At 45.5% G+C, this 17,693-nt stretch overlaps 1 protein-coding gene across 6 annotated transcripts in view; it reads left to right on the plus strand.

Annotated features, from left to right (window-relative positions):
• The window catches only part of SH3YL1 (SH3 and SYLF domain containing 1), a 95,997-nt gene that overhangs the window by 8,119 nt on the left and 70,185 nt on the right, over positions 1-17,693 (plus strand). The gene's annotated exons all lie outside the window — the stretch shown is intronic.

Below are 17,693 nucleotides of genomic sequence, written 5' to 3' on the forward strand. Positions count from 1 at the left end.
TGTGGTCAATGATGACCCCCAAGTCTCTTTCTTCTGTAGTGCTAACCAACGTAGCACTGCCGAGCCTATAAGGGTGCTGCAGGTTTTTCCCACAGGTAGCTATTTGTTCTGCTGGGTTGGTGGAAGGTGGCCAGGAACTGGAGCTGTAGTCCTGTGTTTTCTTCTCTGTTGACTTGACACCATCACATTGTAAACAGACTACAAACCCAAGCTTAATCTGCTGTCCCCTGATTTTTGGAAATCATGATTTTAAAAAAAAGGCATTCTTGTTGTTTGATATCCCTTATTCATTTAATTTCTTGAAACTTTGCACTTCTAGAGAGAGGTAAGGGCTTGACCCTGTTTACACAAACTTACAGAGAGCCAACAGGGCTTAATCAGATCTGTTCTCTCATCTCCATATACTGTTGTTAGGATGTTAACTCTGGATAATGCTTGTTCTCCTGCCCTCTGATTATTAACGTGGCTCTCTGGACTCACTCAAGCTTTTCCACATCCTTCTTGAATTGTGGAGCCCAGAACTGGATGCAGTACTTCAAATACAGCCTCACCAAGGCCGAGTACAGTGGGAGGATATGCTTGAGAAGCATCTATGGATGCAAGCCAGAGTTTTGCTTACTTTACCAGCTGCGACATCACATTGGTGGCTTATGTTCATCTTGTGGTCAATCATGACCTCCAATTCCTTTTGGCCGTGGTGCTAACAAGTGTAGCATGAAGAAAGGCTGAGAGCAATGGGACTCTTCAGCCTGGAAAAGCAAAGGCTCGGGGGGACCTGGTAGCAACCTATAAGTATATAAGGAGCTTGCATCAGGACCTGGGGGAACACCCGTTTGCCAGAGCACCCCAAGGGATACCAAGGTCTAATGGTCACAAATTGCTCCAAGACTGTTTTGGCTGGACATAAGGAAAAACTTATTTACTGTCCGAGCCCCCAAGGTCTAGAATAGACTCCCTGTAGAAGTGGGGTAGGCACCTACTCTGGACTCTTAAGAAACATTTGGATACTTATCTTGCTGGGATCCTTTGACTGTAGCTGACTTCGTGCCCCTGGGGCGGGGGGCTGGACCTGATGATCTTTCAAGGTCCCTTCCAGCCCTAATGTCTATGAAGTCTATGAACAAACTCTCCCTATGCCTGAAGAAGGACATTTGTGCCTGAAAGCTTGCAAAGAACATTTTTTCCAACTATTTAGTTGGTCTAATAAAAGAGATCACATCTACCCAAAGAACCTTGTCTGCCTATGATCTCTGGAGACACAAATCCACAGTTTAAGAACTGAAACTGAGCATCACAGAGATGCTTAATGGCATCTTCTAGACTGAGCATGGAATCCCATTGGATAGAGTGGTTTTATTTAATCTTTACTAGCCTATAGAGGAGCCTCTAGGAATCCCAAAGAATTGGGCCCCTAATATAGTCCATGGCCTGTTACGACTTATTTATAAAACTTCTAAAAAGATTACATGAATATATTGTCTCAAATAGTACATAATTAGAAGTTATAATCACTAGTCCATTGTGATACCTTTGAGTTTTAACATATCTTAAATTAAAACTATCTGTATATACGTTTTTTTAAGAAGCGTCTTAACAAAAAATGCAATTAAAAAAAAAAACTTATATAAGTAAAAATCTGATTTTTTTCATTTAAAAAATGTTGATTTTTTTTTTTTTATTCATTGTGGTTAGTGTTTAACTCAGTATGGCTACCTATTTGAAGCTATAGCTCCTCCCTAGCCTAGATTGTTTAGTCCTATTTCCCAGACAGAGTCCATCTGGCTATGAAAGTTCTATGTCAGGGTTCGGCCCGAAGGTGACACCTAGCATGCTTTTGATTGGCATGCAGACTGCTTCCTGCTCTGAGGGGTGGGAAGAGCCTGTGCCCAGATGGACCAGCACGGGCTGCCTGGGAACAGCCTTGCACTGCTGCAGACCCCAGCCAGGTAAGAGTCCCTGGGTAAGAACCCCCAGCCCCAACCCTGCTCAGGCCCCAGACCCAGCCTGGTGCCACTGGGCCCGGCCCCAGCCCAGTGCCGCCCCCAGGTCAGGGGCTGTCAGCACCCCAACGGCCCCGGCCCCAACACTGTGCTGCCAACAGCCCTGGGCCCAGTCACATGCTGCCGGCTGGCCTGGCCTCAGTCCTCACCACTGCAGCCGCTGGCCCCAGCCCAGTGCCACTGCCGGGCCAGGGCCCACACGGGGCTGGGGCTGTGGACCTGCGCAGGCCCTGGCCCTGGCCCCGGCCCCATCCTGATGCTGCCGATGGCCCTGGCCCGGCAGTTGCGCTGGGCTGGGGCCGGCAGCAGTGGCGGTGAGGGCTAGGGCTGGGCCTACCAGCAGCTGGTACCACTGCCACGGCTGGGGCCTAGGCAAGCTGCTGGCAAGCCCAGCCCCGGCCCTGGCCAGTACCGCTGCTGCCCACCCCAGCCTAGTGCTGCTGCCGGGCCAGGGCTGTGGGCAGTGCCGGGATGGGACTGGAGCCAGGACCATGGACTTGCTCAGGCCCCGGCCCCATCCCTGTGTTGCTGACTGCCCTGGGGCCAGGTCAGGCTGGGCCCAGGCCCTAGCTGCAGCAGTGGTGCCAGCTGCTGGCGGACCTGGTCCCAGCCCCAGCCCTCACTGCCACTGCCACCAGTCCCAGCACAGTGCCACTGCCGGGCCAGGGCCATCGACAGCACCGGGATGGGGCTGAAGCCAGGGCCGTGGATCTGTTCAGGCCCCGGCTCCATCCCTGCGCTGCTGACTGCCCCAGCAGCCAGCTGGAGCCAGGCCGGGCTGGACCCAGGCCTCAGCTGTAGCAGTGGTGCCAGCTGCTGGCAAACTTGGCTCCAGCCCTCACCACTGCTCCTGCTGGCCCCAGCATGGTGCCACTGCTGGTCTGGGGCCATTGGCAGTGTTGGGTTGGGGCTGGGGCCCACAAGGGCCCTGGTCCCATCCTAGTGCTGCCAAAGGCCCCTGGCCACCGGTGGGCCCTGGCCCTGTGCTGGCCCAGCTGAGCCCCAGCTGGCACCACCACTGCTGCCACTGCCTCAGCCTCAGCCCCATGCTACTGTCATTCATGGCAGAACTGGAGTTACAGATCTTTGCAATAACTGAATCCTGAACTCTTCTTGCCTCCATCTGATCACACCCCTTCTGTGAGTCATGAATTTGATCAGCGTCCTTAGGTTAGGCAACTTTTCCAGCCTTCTTTCTCCACTCTGGGATGCAGCAGTGATCCTTTCTATACATAGTCACTTTCCAGGTATTTGCACACTGTTATCAAATCCTCCCTCAGTCTTCTCTTCTCCAGACCAAGTAACCCCACTTTTTCAACCTTGTTTTGTAAGTCTTGCTTCCCAGGCTTGTAATCATTGTCACACTGCACTGCACTCTTTCCAAACTGTCTATATCCTTGAAGTATGGTTCCAAAACTATACACACTACTCCAGGTGAAGTCTCATCACTACCAAATAGAGCAGAAAAATCCCTTCCACTCATTTGCAAGTGACAGTCCTGTTAATATAACTCAGGATGCTGTTAGCTTTTTTTGCAACAAGAGCACACTATTGGCTCTCATTCAGCTTATGGTCTACTGTAACTCCCAATTCATGATGCAGTTAATAACAAAACTGGCATCAGTATGATGCAATCTACACATCTACTATATCAAATGTATTTACTATTAGAAAGAGTAGTCCAATAAAACATATCACCCACAAAAATGCTTGTCTAACCACACTATTTTAATTTTTATGTTAAGATGTGTCTTGTTGGTTCTTTTTATGATGTGATGCACACCTCCTATAGTGGTATCAACAACAGTGGTGGAAATCTGGAAGCATATATTGGGATGTGACATGTTACCTGGTCCAGAAATGTGTAAACGTTGTATATGTCTTTGTGTTTGTGGTTCATTGGGTTTGTTTTCCATGAAGGTTTTTGTGGGATGGCTGATACAAGTCAATTGCCGTGTCTTTGAAAATATTTCCTCTTCTGAAGAAAATAGCATATTGTGGTTTGTTTTTTTTTCACTCAACAAACCTGAAAGGTGAAGAAGGTCTCTCCTATAAAGATTCCAGTCAAACTTTGCAAACGCTACTATTGTTTTGTATTTAGCTTCAGGGAAGGAAAGAGAACTCATAGGCAGGATCCCCTAGGAAGCTAGGCTGAGGGGCAGAGGAGTCTAGGAAAGCTGGCTATAATTTAAAGAAGCCTTACTGAGGCTAGTTTTATAGTTGTTTCATAGTTGTTAGGGTCGGAAGGGACCTGAGCAGATTATGAAGTCTGACCCCCTGCCATAGGCAGAAATGAATGCTGAGATCAAATGACCCCAGCTAGGTGATTATTTAGCCTCCTTTTGAAGACCCCCAAGGTAGGAGCGAGCACCACTTCCCTTGGAAGTTGGTTCCAGATCCTAGCTGCCCTGACTGTGAAGTAGTGCCTCCTCATGTCTAGCCTGAACCTATTCTCAATCAACTTGTGGCCGTTATTCCTAGATACTCTGGATAGTGCTCGGGGGAATAGGGCTTCTCCCATTCCCTGCTGGTCCCCCCAGTAAGTTTATAGACAGACGTTAACAAAGCCTGAGCCTGAATTGATTCAATCTTTGCAGGTTAGTCTAACTTATCTAGGCTAAATCAGTTTGTAACTACAGACATCCCAGACATGCAGGGACATGCCTACAGTGGCTCAGGCTAGAAGCTGGGGGGTGCTAGAACAGCCCTCCCTTCCCTTCCACACAGCTGAGCTGAGGCAGGCGTGGCCAGGCTCCAGAAAGATTAAAGAGTGGTTCCTCCCCCTCCTTCATAACAGAGCATTTATCACCCCATCAGAAAACAAACAGCCTCTCTCATTAGTTCAAGCTCTTCTTAGACAAAGAAGGAATGAAGGGACATTACCAGCTGAGCTGTTGATTAGCTCCAAAAAGCCTTAAGCCAACACTGCTGTCTGCCACAGCATGGACCGTAGCCAGCATGTGGTCTGCTAGCTAATACTGAGGTGTCTGTATAAGATGGGGCGAGGGATCCCTGCTTAGCGGGTACTGGTGAAGGGAGGGGATATCAGGAGGGAGCCAGGCAGACACTGCTATGCCTGCAAGTCTCTGCCGGAGCTGTAGCCAGGGAGTGGAAGGGGTGGAGGGCAGCCCTGCTATGGAGCAGAGAACCCCGCCTAGCCAAGAGAGCATGCTGGGATGCTGAGGGAGTCTGGTTTATCTTAAACAAGCAAGGGGTCTGCGACAGACATTACATAAACCAGTTTGAGCCAAACCAGCTAAGTCTGATACTACATTCAGCCAGGTTTATCTCAAACCAGTTTCAGCCATTCTCAAACTGGTTTATGTGCACTGAACATCTGGTCTGTTACAGATTTAAACCAGTTTCTGATCACTTAAACCAGTTTATGTGAAATGTCTGTCCCTAGCCTGAGAGTGAAGGAACAAACCATTCTGATGCACAGGAAGATAGCAAGTTACGGCAGAAGACCAGCTTGGTTTAGCAGGGAACTCTTCAGTAAACTAAATCACAAAAAGAAAGCTTATAAGAAGTGGAAACTTCAACAAATAACTAGGGAGGAGTATAAGAGCATTGGTTGGGCATGCAGGGATGAAATTAGGAAGGAAGCTGTACATGTGCTGCAAATTCTGTGAGTTCAGCACTGATTGGTGCAGGCTCTATCCAAAGTCCCTGCTTTCAAGTAGCTCTGGAGCCTGCTGGTCTCGGCTCTTTCCTTCCCTACTCCCCTCTTCCCTATAGAATTCAGTAGAAAGGAAAGAAAGAGAGGAGCAGCCATGAATGATGCATGCCCCGGAGGCTAGTGGGGCACTGCGACCATCTGCAGGCAGCAGTGGCAAGTGGGGAGCTCCCACAGGCAGCCCCGGCACCGGGGGGAGGGAGGGTTGCCATCAGCGATCGCCCACAGATGCTGCCGGCAGCGACGGCCAGTGGCAATCTGTGACGACCCACAGACACTGCCGCTGGTGTTGGTGGCTAGGGGGATAGGGGTTGAGAACAGCAATTGCCCACAGGCGCCACAGGCAGCGTTGGCAGCAGCCAGTTGCAGGGCATGCACCGCCAATCTCAGGGGGTGCACATGTACCTGTGTGCACCCTCTATGAGTTGCCAATCAGAGCAGCCAGTAACATGCAGCCTCTGCTTTTGCTGAGCTCTAGAGGCTCCCTGCTGCCTCTGGTCATCTGTCTCCTTTCTGCTGTGAAATAGAAAATTACAGCTTGGTGCAACCACACCTAGTCACAAGACATCTTAAACATTCTTTTAGTTTGTCAGATGTACCTTGAAGAGTCAACCTGCACTTACTTAGGTCCTAGCTAGATCTTTCCTTCCTTTTATTCAAGAGCTAGGTGCATGGTAGCATGAACTAGGGAAGCGAGAGGTATTTTAGGTCTGTGAATCACTTGACCTCGGGATCATAATGTTCCAGGTTAGGAAAGAATGTCCCTGACTGCAAGATTTCCAAAACATAAATAAATAAAGACCCATTTTCTACAAATGAAAGTATTCCCCTTCCTTACTGTCTAAAGGTGTTACTCAAATGTTCCTAGTGATCCACAAATGCCAACTGTGACAGTGCCACCCACTTTTATTCAGATACTTCAGAACAAGATCAGAGTGGAAACTAAAACTGAGATATCGGTCCTGTTCCTGCTTATTGTATGGAGAATCACAAAAGTAAACAGTAAGACATGCTTAATAGCCTTGCACATCCAGATGACAGTTGCTTCATTATAAACATCCTAACATCAAATTGATTGTTTACTGACCAATAGCAAGCTTGCACTACAAATTTGTCCACTGTCAAAATAGCTCTTGTTTTGATGACTCTGGGCTAGAGGGCTAGTGTGGCTTCTAGAAATGTGGTCCTCCACATCCAAAGGTTCTGTAGCCACTGCTTAAGATTCCAGATTTGCATTACCATCCCATCCTAGTGCATTTTTTTCACAGGCCCAGAAGTATCACTTGATTTTGTGCAAACTAGTCAATAAATTCTTACACAATCTAATATGTAGGTCAGAGAGCTCTTATTGGTCAATGCTTCAGTATGAAATTGGAGATAGGCCTGTTGAAAGTCTCTGGGTTAAGGTTAAAGGACAGAGCAACAAGGGTGATGTTGTGGTGGGGGTCTGCTATAGACGAGCAGACCAGGAGGATGAGATAGATGAGGCTTTCTTCAGACAATGAACAGAAGTTTCCCGATCAAAGGCCTTGGTTCTCGTGGGAGACTTCAATCAGCCTGACATGCTGAAAGGGCAATACAGCAGTACACAGGTAATCCAGAAAGTTTTTGGAGAACATTGTAGAGAACTTCCTAGTGCAAGTGTTGGAGAGACTAACTAGTGGCCATATGTGTTGGAAGAAAATAGTATGTGGGGCGGGTGTGCAGGGCTCAGTGCAGAGCGTGCTGCCTGGCCCCCACCCCTCCCGCTTACATAGATGTAGCAGGGCTGGCGTATGCTGCTGCTGTACATGGTGGAGGAATGCACACCGGGGGCACTGGGTGCAGTGCTGCGGTGGTAGGGCATGGCGGTGGTGTGACTGGAGCAGTGTTTGGGGGAGCTAAGTAAGCCCCATTAGCCCTACCTTCCACCACCTCTACTAGGGGCCATGCTTGTGACTTGTTGCTCCCAAACAGGGAAGAATTGGTGAGGGATGTAGAAGTGGACGGCAAATTGGGCAGCAAAGATCAAGAGATGATCAAATTCAGGATCCTGACAAAAGGAAGAAAGGAGAGCAGCAAAGTATGCACCCTGGACTTCAGAAAAGCAGACTTTGACTCCCTCAGGGAATTTATGGGTAGGATCCCCTGGGAGGCCAGTCTGAGGAGGAAAGGAGTCCAGGAGAGCTGGCTGTATTTTAAAGAAACCTTACTGGGAGTTCAAGTACAAACTATCCTGATGTGCAGGAAGAATAGCAAATGTGACAGGCGACCAGCTTGGGTTAGTAGAGAACTTTTTGATGAGCTTAAACACAAAAAGGAAGCTTACAAGAAGTGGATACTTGAACAGATGACTATGGAGGAGTATAAGAATATTGCTCGGGCATGCAGGGATGAAAGCAGGAAGGCCACAGTGCAATTGGAGTTGCAGCTAATAAGGGACATGGAGAGAGAAAGATTTCTACAAGAAAGTTAGCAACAAGAGACAGGTCAGAGAAAGTGTGGGTTCATTATTACATGAGAGAGGCAACCTAGTGAGAGATGATAAGGAAAAGGCTGAAGAACTCAGTGCCTTTTTTATCTCAGTCTTGACAGGCAAGCTCGGCTCCCAGACTACTGCACCTGGCTGTGTACAGTTTAGGGAGAAGGTGAGCAGCCCACAGTGGTAAAAGAACAGCTTAGGGACTGTTTAGAAAAGCTGGACATTGGATGAATGGACTAAGGTGGATAGAAAGCTGGTTGGATCATTGGGCTCCATGGGTAGTGGTCAATGGCTCAAGGTCTAGTGTCAAGTGGAGTGCCCCAGAGGTTGGTCCTGGGGTCCGTTTTGTTCAATATCTTCCTTAACGTTCAGGAAGATAGGATGGAATCTACCCTCAGCAAGTTTGTAGGAGACATCAAGCTTGGGAGTGTAGTAGATATACTGGAGGGTAGGATTAGGATTCAGAGTGACCTAGAAAAATTGGAGCATTGATCTGAAAAAAATGTCATGAGCTTCAACAAGGATAAATGCAAAGTCCTGCACTTAGGATGGAGAATCCCATGTGCCGCTACAGGCCTAGGGCCAACTGGCTGAGCAGCAGCTCTGCAGAAAGGAACCTGGGGGTTATAGTGAACGATGAGCTGAATATGACTCAACAGTTTTCCCCTGGTGCCAAGAAGGCTAACACTATACTGGGCTGCATTAGTAGGAGTGTTGCCAGCAGATCAAGGGAAGTGATTATTCTCCTCTCTTCAGCACTGGTGTGGCCACATCTGGAATACTGTGTCTAGTTTTGGGCTCCCCACTACAGAAACGATGTGGACAAGTTGGAAAGAGTCCAGCAGAGGGCAACAAAAATGGTTTGGGGCCTGGGGCACATGACTTCTGAGGAGAGGCTGAGGGAACTGGGCTTATTTAGTCTGCAGAAGAGAAGACAGAGGGGATTTGATAGCGGCCTTTAAGTACCTGAAGGGGGGTTCCAAAGAGGATGGAGCTAGACTGTTCTCAGTGGTAGCAGATATGAGAACAAGCAATAATGGTTTTAGGTTGCAGCAAGGGAGGTGTTAGGAAAAACTTTCTCACTAGAAGGGTGGCGAAGCACTGGAACAGGTTACCTCCAGAGGTGGTGGAATTTCCATCCCTGGAGGTTTTTAAGGCCCAGCTCAACAAACCACTGGCTGGAATGATATAAATGAGGCTTATAAATCCTGCTTTGAACAGGGGGTTGAACTAGATGACTTCCTGACCCTCATTCTCTACGATTCTATGTTCTCACCAATGACTGTTCTGGAAGCTGTTGAAGTCCTTTAAATACAGAAGAATTGTCGACCTTGTCTCTCAGACACATGAAAGAACTCTGTTGAACATTTCATCGATGGTGTGTATGCCAGCAGGATGGCAAAGAGACAGTAAAATATAGCACAGAAGTGCAAAGTATGGAAAATGACACAGAAAATGCATGGATTTTAAAGAATAGGATAAAAGAGACTGTGACATGCAAGCATTCCTCTGAGTAAATTGTGGGGGTTTGGAGGCAAATTCTATAAAGTGCAGTAAAACTGCCCACAAAGCAATGTACCAGATTGACTTGAGACATATGTACACGTCTTTTGCCAGTTCAGTCTCTGCCTATGAGGACACACTGCATTGGTGAAGATACCCAACTGTACATGTTAGTGTGTCGGGTACTGTGCACCAGCAGAAATATTCTGAGTAACGTTTTCTAGTATGGTAATAGATTTGCTATGCTTTCTTTATTGAAGCTTGATGGCATTGCTTTATTTCCATGCCATAGGAATAGCAGTTCTGGCTAGACCAGTAGTGTAACTCCTGCTTACTGTCCAGAACCAGATGATGGTATATAAATCCTGAGGTAAACATATGCCCACAGTCATTGGAATGAGACCTGCTGGTTAGTGTGTAAGCTCTGAAGCATGTATTTTAACATCCCTTCCAAAATGTTAATCATCACTAGTTATGGCAACTCTAAACATTCTTAATATTTTATGGTGACAAATGCTGCACAAAAAAACAGATTATGGAAAATAACAGAAGTAGTATGTAAGTTTTAAAGGACTGTGTGAAAATAGAAGATGATGGAATGGAGCAAAGTCTTCTCTTAAATTTAAACTAAATCTTAAATGTTAGGTCTTGCTTTCCATGACAATAAAAAGTATAATATTGAATTTCTAGCCGTTTTAATTTCATTGACTCCTTTTGTATTTGAGAACAGAGAGATGAAGAGCTTCTGTTCTACTCCTCTGTAATATTCCATTCGTCAGCAAACAATCTTTTTATCTCATCATGTGAAAACAAATTAAGTAGAGGTATTAAAAACATTTCTTGTTTTGTTTTTTCTTTATCAGAAGCAGGAAGCCTACGAAAGAAACATATGGTAACTGGATTAAGAGGGATTAAGGAGAACACAGGGCATTGCTGAGAAGGTATCGTATTTACCCAAATCCAAGAACTCAACATGGGGGAAAATCCCCATCTTGGATTTGAGTACAAGGTAGAGTGCGGGGCAGGTGGCTGCTGTGGCTCCAACTCTGGTGCTGAGCCCAGGTCAGGGCCAGATTTGAAGTTGCAACAGCTGCCAAACCACTTCTGCCTTGGCCCTGCCACACCTAAACCCCACAGCCTATGCCCTACCCTCCCTGACCCCAGCACCATTCCAGCCTAGGGCATGGAACATACAGTAGTTCCATCCCCAACTTGGCCATACAGCAGCGATTGCAGCAGCTGGCACAAAGCGGGATACAGGCACTGCAAAGGGGGCAGGTGGCAGTGGGGACAAGTGTGAGGAAGCAAGGGGTAGAGTCAGGCTGCCTGCCCCCTCAATGTCTGACCCACTACCAGCGCTTTCCCCACTGTAGCAGTGGCGGGGGGATGAATTTAAATCACCCTCCAATAATTAGATTCTATACATGGAAAATATATACCCAATTTATAATTTTTCCATGTATAGAATCTCACTATTGGAGAGTTGTCTTAAATTCAAAGTCTTCTTGAATTCATGTAAATACAGTAAATGTCTTTGCACAACCTGCACCAAAAATGTTGAACATTACAGGGTATCTTTTCAGACATTGGTGCAGATCAGTGTCAAAAAAGCATCTAAATTATTTCTTTATTTTTGCTCTTGTTGAATATTTAGCCTTCCCAAATTGTTCATGTAATAGGGGACACTAAGTCCCATGTACCTCTTGTTTGCCTCTTCCCATTCAGGACCTGAGGCTTGTTATTGGAAAAAAAAATGTTTCAAGGTTATGTTATCATGTAGCATGTCTACTTTATATCTTTTATGTGAGGATCTTTGCCAACTTTCTCTCACTATCTACATTTTTTAAAAGAACTTTTGTTCTCCAAACCACTAAAAGCATGAATGGTTTCAATTGTTGTTCAGGAAAGTAGAGGGTAAGCTGAGTCTTGTACGTTTATGAAAACTTTTTTCTTGACATTTATGTAAGTGAAAGGAGCTGTTTGCTATATATTGAACAAAGAAAAAAAAGAGACCGAATATTTCAGTCTTAGCATATTCTGAACAACCAGAATAAGTGCTTTTTCCAAATGCCCCTCAGGGCCACAGAAGTTTCTTGTTCCTACTTTGAGAGCTGTCTGAGGCAGGGGAGGGGACAAGGGGAAGAAATGAATCTTTGGGCTCATTGATCTGTATCATGCATGTTTTTTGAATAATATATATTAGGGAAGATGCATCTGAATGAAATTTCAGCTGATTGCAACTGCAAATAGTAAACTTGATTTGAAATGAGAGAACATGTAGCAAACAGGTATGTGCAGTTGGATTGCAAATGTATAGCTCAGAACATGACTGTTCTTGAAAAAAATGGGAGTGCTGTTCTTGAACAGAACAGTACAGTACTGAACATAAGCTAGGGGAAACTGAAGATGCCAGGTGAAAGTGCCTACTAGTATTTTGCATTCAGCAGCTTCAGGAAAGCATTCTGAATATTGCACATCATGGTTCTCCACCAGTTTTGCCTGCTTCTGCCAGAGTTCCTAACCCAAGACTTTATTATAGTTGTTATTTTTTTTTGCAATCTGCAAACTTTGTACTGATGATCATTTTGTTTTTACTAACAATATACTTTTACGAACATGTATTGACTAGTGTAAATGTAACCCTTCTGCCAGACCCTGGACAAGAGCTGGGTTCAAATTTTAAAGTATAGTAAATCGTAGTAAAAAGAAAAAAGTAGTCATCAGTAAAAAGTTTGCAGATTATCAATTAAAAATCTATTTTTTTCTTGGGTGGAAAACCATGCTAGACTGCAGTAATGGTTTTATTCCATGCTGCCCTTACTCTAGGGGTTCTTTACTCATCCCCATACACAACACCTCTGACCCACACCTCTCATTGTGTGCCCTTTCCACCTGACCTACACAGGTTGCATTCCTCCTGTACCCTCATGGACTTCAAAAGAAAAACTACTCTCTGCCAACCTGCAAAGTGAGCAGCATTACAGACAACAAGGTGCATCCACACGTGGTTGGGGTGGGAGGTTACTACTGAGGCTCCCGTAGGTTATGCATCCCTAAGAGAATGCTCCCTGCCGGGTGCTGCGCTTCTGCTCAGATACCAGGAAGCACTGCTCTCCTCCAGTGCCTTCAGTCTCTTTCTGACAATGGAGCTTCAATCAAGCTCATAGTTTCTTGGCTTTATTAAGGACTTCAAACAGCCATTTTTAGCCTGTTTCTTACTGACTGTCTCCTGCGTTGTGTCCACCGTCCCTTCTTGCATGTTCCTTTCCTTGTCCAAACATGCTCAGAGAAGCAAGGTTTGTTACTTTTTGCTTGTGACCTGAAAAAAAAGGCAGAAAAGGAAACAAATGGAGGGTTTTTAAAAACTGCAAAGAGTTGGGTGTATTCTTCCCTTGTTGTTTCATCTGCTGCCAGAGATGTGGGTTTTCTGGAAAAATTTGAATTAGAAAATATTCCAGAAAATTTTCCAGTACCCTAAATAGAATCTCATCTGATTTACCATGTTTATTTGACTTATATTCAGTAAACAAAACTAAAAAAGTACACCTATGTTAATTTTATGTCCCAGTAGCCACACATATTTGAACTGAAATATTTTATTAGGAACAAATTGAATACAGCACACTTAACGTGGTTTAAATGTTATATTCAAACAAATTCAAAGCTTTGAATTTGGAAAGAAATTCCAAATGTGGAAAGAAATTATTTTTATTGGAATACTTGTAAAAATGTGGAAAGAAATTGTTTTTATTGGAATACTTGTAAAAATGTAAAGACAATACACAATAGCATGTACTTCTCTTATGTTGCTTGTTTAAATTTAAGGAAAGAAAACTAAGGCACTGAAAACTGTTGACACACTAATTTTAGCACACCCAAAAAACTGTGCACGATATGCTGTGGTTATTGATTCATATACTTCAATAGAGTTTAACGCTATTCCACTGAGGTCACTGCGGCACCTCCAGTTTCATTGTCACTATCTGTAGAATCACTCACACTTATTAGTTCCATTTCACAATCAGATTGAGGCAAATCTGATTCAGAACTACTTGAACCACATTGTCTTTCACTGAAGGATGGTTTTACCAATGAGTCTATGGGCAAGGGCAACTACTCATCACACTGCATCTTCTTCACTAATTGTGCTTCTGACTGATTCTCCAGAAGCAAGAGATTTTGACAAATAGAAACAAGCTTAGCAGTGCATTTATTTGTTAGTCTATTCCTCTTTTTTGCCTTGATTGAGCTGAAAACCTTCCAGTTCTGTTCACAAGGAACTGCTGTTGGTGGACTGCTTAGGATCCTTAGAGCAATCCTAGACAACAGTCAGGTGTTACAATATCTCTTCTACCATGTGAGAGGAGATATATTCTCTGCTGCCTGGCAAATGATGTCTTTGCTGCAAAGGTTTTCTTTTGCACAGTACTCAGCAATGTCTGTCATCATGGCTATTTCATCAATGTTGGGGACATTCTTAGCTACTTCCATAATTGTGTCGAGAGCAGTAGATAATTCATCTTCTGATAAATGTTGTCCTCTATGTTGAGGATCCAAAAGGTTTGCTGCCAAATGAACTGGATGAGAGGAAAACTCAGATCTCTTAGTAAGCATTTGTTTTACTACAACTTCTTGTTTGGATAGAGGTAAAGGAGGCAAAAGCTCCATCAGATTTTCATTCAGTTGTCTGACTATCTCAGGAAATTTTGAAAGAGTTGGTGTATCTCCTTCCACAGAAAATTTCCCATGGAAAAATAAGGCACTGGAAATTTTTCCACCCCACATCTCTGTTTATTGCATGTGGCACTGGGCAAACTGTACCTGAAAAAAAGCTTTCTAAATAGACACTGATCAGGTAGATTGTTATAATAAAAGGTTCTTGTAATACTTACTGGAAGAAGCTCTCTGCAGTGCACTCTGCCTGCATCTTGCATTTTTCTTTCTGCATTTCTGTGTTGCTGACCATATGCCTTGTTAAGAAATCTGTGCTGTCTGTGGGACTTCTTCTGGTCAAGGTCCATGGTTTTTGAAGGCATATCAGGCTTGGGCTGTGGTCAAATTTCAATATACAATAGTGTTTTATGTAAGTATTTTGGGCAGAAGCCAGGTTTAAAGTCATAAATATCATGCAATAAGTATTTGATCAGACCTCTCAATGTTCTCATACATCTATTGCCACTCCTGTGCTTTGGAGCAACATGAAGTACCCTAATGGCATTATTTTACTTTCCTTTGCTGTAGAAGCTCTTGTGGAACTCTTCCATTGTCCAGATTGTGGCTATTGGAAAGATGAAACTGAGCATGTTCCTGTCCCTGAGAAGGCAAGGGCTTCTGATGGAATTGCACAGAAAATTACATAGGGCATGTAATTGATTCAGTGTCTGTGAATTTTCTAGGAGCTGGGGTTACTTGGGTATGTCTAGCATTTCAGCAGAGGGGACCCATTGTGAAGGGGTCAAGGTCCCGGGGGGCCAGGATCGGGCGGAAAACGGCGGAGTTCCGCCTAACTTCCCGGTGCGAACCCAGAAGTGGGCTCGGGAGCCTTTCCCTTCCCGGAACCCGGACAGACCCAGGTCGGGACCAGCCCAGGAAGATAAAAGGAGCCCCCCAACCCCAAACAGAAGGAGGGAGAGGCTCCAGTGGGAGCCTACGCCGGTGGCAGCGGAGCTGGGAGCCGGAGACGGCAGAGCCGGGAGCCGCAGAGCCGAGGACGGCGGAGCCGTTGGCAGCAGAGCCGGTGGCCACAGATCCGGAGTTTCCTGGTAAGAGGAGCCCCAAAGGAAAGACCCTTCTCCGGCGGCTGCAGGCCATTTGGCCACTTAACAAGACCCACGGGGGTGGAGGTAAGCCCCAACCTGCCCCCGGGTCGCGAGCGTCAGGCGGTAGGGGTACGTTGACCCCAGGGCCGCAGGAGGCAACGGCACCCGGCCTAAGCCAGGTACCGTGAGGATTCTTATAGGGTCCTGCAGCGGGAGGACGGAACCCCACTGCGGGACTGGTGGACAGACTAAGGGACCCAGGGGCCCCACCCGACTGGGGCCGAAGGCTATTGGGAGAAGGAAAATAACCTCCGCCCCAGAGAAGCGGGCATCTACGTGTGGAGTGACTTAATATCTTGTGTCATCGACCTTGTGACCTACTAGGGGCTAGCCCCCTGTAGGGAGCCACCCAGAGGGCGGCTAACCCGGAGGACCGGGTGAGGGTGTAGGGGAGGAGGAGCCCTCAGGACCCTGGACTTTAGAGTTGAGAGACCGCATCCTGACGGCCCGCTTCCCCAGACAGATGAACCCCCCAAATTTCCATCAAGTCGTGGCAGGCGAGATCGGTGGAAGCACGACACAGACAGCGGATCCCCCCTCTTCTCCAGGGGCCATCTAGAGGATACGGGGGACCAGCACCAGGTAGTCCACCCCATCCCCCCACACCCATGTATTCAAGAAATCTTGGAATAGTGAAATGTGTATAGGTAACTAGACTGATTAATCCATTAGTATGTTCGTAGCAGTGGGAGCAGTAGCAGAAGCAGTAATTGGTTTGAAATGGACATACATCCATCTGAATCTTCTACTGATATAACTTATCTTAAGGATCTTCAGAATTTGTCTGGAAGTGTGTGGCCTGATGGCTTCTTTAATCTTGGAGTTTTCCCTGCGTGCTCCTCTGCCACTGATTAGCAGAGGGGCCCAGTTGCTTGCTGCTTGCACCTGATGGCCAGGAGGTGAAACCCACAGCATATTTAAAACTGTAGTTTTTGCCTCCCAGTCATCAGGCATAGGTGGCAAGCAGTGAGGGACAGGGCCCTTCAACCAATCAATGGAGGTGTGGGGTGGTGGGGGAAACTCCATGATTAAAGAAGCCACCCGCCATGCACTTCCAGTGTGAATTCCAGAGATCTCTACTCATTTTGAGTAATTTTTTTAATACCACTAAGAAAATCACGTATCCCCTGCCTCCTGTGTGTGTGTACGATTTCTTTATTTTTATCTGTTGAATGTTTTTTCAAATCCATACAAGTCCTAAAATTGAAGTTTAAAATATGGATCAAGCATGTTTGGTAGTTTTTGGAACAGTTTTTGAGCTGCTATGGTTTGTGTTTGAGCTGCTATGGATTGTATTCTCAACATAAAGCCCAGTGTGTTATCTAGACTTCTCTCAAGTGTTCATGAATCTAGGTTTCAGTTACTTTGTTTAATATGTTCTGCATAATCAATTAAAATCCTAAGATTTGTTCTTCAGTAGAACTGATGAGAATAGATTTTTATCTTTATGAAAATGTTCATGGCTTTGGAAACTTTCCTGTTCCATGATGGAACAAAGCCAAAAACTTGTCCATCTTTTTTCTGAAAAAAACGACTGAACACATTCCAAAAGGAGTACCACCATGAAGCATGCTCCGCCTACTTTCTCTGTCTCTACACTTGACAATTCCTGGAAATGAGGTACCATAGCAATATAACTAGCCCAGGTTCATATCTTTGATCTCATTGTGTAAGATAAGGAACTTAGAAATTCTAGGTGAGTGACATAACCACCAAGCTATAACATCAACCTTATTTTCTATGTCCGTGAATATTATGTAATTTATATGAAGTGGAATAGCTCCTCAGAAGAGACTGGAGAGATTCTCAGCAGAGTAACCAATACCCTGGTTATTAGGGTGCACGTCTGGAATATGCAAAGCAGAGGCTTGTGTCCCTAGTCCAAACTTTGTTGCCAGCTGAATGATTTAACCCCAGGCTATTGATGTTCTCTCCATGCTCCACCACCCCGGGAGCTGTTCCATTTCTCGACATTGAATACTGTATGCTGTGGGGAGGAGCAGTGAGAGTCTGTCTTTTTTTGACCAGAAGTCCCTGCCCTAAATCAGAATTCTCTTCTATTGAAATTGGTATATACCCATAACTGGTTTCAATTTTGATTAGTAAGTTTTCCAGTGAAAACCAATTTCAGAAGATGCCTTTTCCAACCAACTCTCTCACATCCACTGATATGTGGAAGATTTGAGTGTTTGTTCAGGAAGCATCATATGTCTGAACCAATTCAAGAGAAAAAA

This window comes from Crocodylus porosus, unplaced genomic scaffold, assembly GCF_001723895.1.
Source record: "Crocodylus porosus isolate Cpor-Errol unplaced genomic scaffold, CroPor_comp1, whole genome shotgun sequence".
Taxonomy (NCBI): Eukaryota; Metazoa; Chordata; order Crocodylia; family Crocodylidae; genus Crocodylus; species Crocodylus porosus.